Genomic DNA, 2,202 nt, shown 5'->3' on the forward strand with positions numbered 1-2,202 from the left:
CTGCTCCATAGCCATGAGTGAGGGATTGCTATCCTAATTAGGATGCTCAGATATGAACTAAGTAGCATGACTTCAATTATAAACTTTATGTGTCCTGTACACAATAAAAGCAAGCAAAACAAAACAAATCAAAACTGATGCCACCCTCACACACATACACAAATGCACTCTTGCTGTTAGCAATTTTCAGTTTGAGTGAGGAAACACCAGGCAGCTAATATTAATATTATTATTTAACTATTAATTAATATTATTAATGATGATAATATGAGATTACTCAGGAAAGTTAAAAGTTAGCCTTAATAGAGAACAAAAAATAATACAGTAAAAGGCTGAACAATGTTTTTTTGCCATAATTGAGGCATACAGGATCAGAGCAATAGTTAACAATATGGATTTAAAAATGTTTTTTTTATTTTCAGCAGATTTCAACAATGTCCAACTCCAATTAATAAACAAACAATTATGAATCATGTGTGTGTGTGTGTGTTGTTATAAGATGAGTAGATTGCAAGCAACAACTGTATTGGGAGGGAGAAAGGCATCTCACTCCCTTGTCTTGACACTTCAGCCTGGAAGCAGCACAGAGGGAGAAAACACTCACTCACGCACACACACGGTCTAACTGGACCCAAGGGAAAGTCTATGGAAGAGAGATGAAGTTACAGACAATGAAATGAGTCTCAACAGCCAATGAACGAAGGACGCGAAGACAAATATTAGATACAAGCAAATGAAACGTGTATATGATGTTATCATGATGACATACTGACTTTGAATCAAAGTGGGTGAGAGGCCCATTTAGCTTGATAAAATGAAGCTGTCACCGCTGGAAATCCTTGAGGACAACTCTGCAAACTTGATACATTCCACTGCTGCTGTGACATGTTGACATCTCCCTCGACATGTTGGTCTGCAAGTTTCAATTACCCTTTGAAGCATGCTGACATGCAGTATTGTCATTGATTGGTCTAGGCGAGGGAGAAATTGACGCAAAAGGTTAATTTAAATTAAGGAGAGCTGCACCGATTTTTTGGTGAAAGTACTGTTCTAAAAAAAAACAAATACCATTGCAGGCCTCATTCTTAAAGGAATTATGGGATCCTATTGGTCCATATTTCACTAACAATTTGATTATATGTATTTTTTGCTAAAGAAAATGAAACTGGAAACATGGAAACTGGATATCAATCTGTTTTGGAGCAATTGGTAAATAACTAATTACACTTGGAATGCCCCTTTTTTATAACCAAAAATTTATTCCCTCACCACTTCAAGCTTCACGTTTTGCGGCTTCAGTGCTTCGCGGGTTTTTCCAAAATATTCATAAAAAAATAAAAATTCATCAAAAAATTAAAATGAAAAAATGCAGCCATATCGGCAGCCATATTGCGGAAAGACGTGTTATTTCATGTCGATGCGCGTGAGAGAAGGTTTCCCTGCATGCCAAACAAAGAGATGAGTTGACTCAAGAGGCTTTGTACATGCCTGTACTGTACTGTACATGCCACAGGCACTCATACAAGGCGCATGATTGGTTCCCGGCGCGTCATTGACTAATGAGAGCACGAGTGGATTTATCCCATCAGCTGATTGGCTGCGCATCATCACAGCCTCACCCAGCATCTTCCCTTGTTGTGTCTCACCAGTCTCGTCCAAGCTGTTGACTGTCTCGCATCGTGTATCTTAGTGTTGTGTTCGTGATAACTTTTTTTGATTAGTTAAGCCCTTACAATGCCGCCTAAGCGCTGTGCCCCTGCGAAAGCTTCCTCCGGGGCGCCCAAGAGGAAGAAGAACATAATGACCATCAGCGAAAAAGTGAAACTTTTAGATATGATCAAAGAGGGCAGAAGTTATGCATCTGTGGCACGCAATTATGGCGTGAATGAATTTACAGTGCGGTACATCAATAAAGAGGAAGCAAACATCCGCAAAACTGCTTCAATAAGGAAGCGAAACATGTGATAACTCCGCGTAATAAGAGACGGGGTGATGTCCTTGTACAGGGGAATTTTGAAGCAAAATAAAAAACAAAGACAACAGCTATCCATCATCATGTTTTTCTCCAAGGTCAAACCCCAGCTACACCATCAGCGCTTCCAGCAGAAAAGTCTCTGAGTGAACCTAAAGCCTCTACGAGTCACGTGAGAGCCTCTCCTCCGCCACCAATGCAAGCCTCTTCACCTCTCTCAGAAGACAATG

The 2,202-nt window shown here is 40.0% G+C and overlaps 1 long non-coding RNA gene across 1 annotated transcript; it reads right to left on the reverse strand.

Moving 5' to 3' along the window:
- Positions 1 to 426: 426 nt before the first annotated feature.
- LOC133405617 (uncharacterized) lies at positions 427 to 1,432 on the reverse strand. Its single transcript, XR_009768967.1, has 3 exons — positions 1,270 to 1,432; positions 774 to 971; positions 427 to 643 (listed from the first exon to the last, which is right to left on the reverse strand). It is a non-coding gene; the product is annotated as an uncharacterized LOC133405617 (long non-coding RNA).
- Positions 1,433 to 2,202: the final 770 nt, after the last annotated feature.

The sequence above is a fragment of the Phycodurus eques genome, chromosome 7 (genome assembly GCF_024500275.1).
Source record: "Phycodurus eques isolate BA_2022a chromosome 7, UOR_Pequ_1.1, whole genome shotgun sequence".
In the NCBI taxonomy this organism is placed as follows: Eukaryota; Metazoa; Chordata; class Actinopteri; order Syngnathiformes; family Syngnathidae; genus Phycodurus; species Phycodurus eques.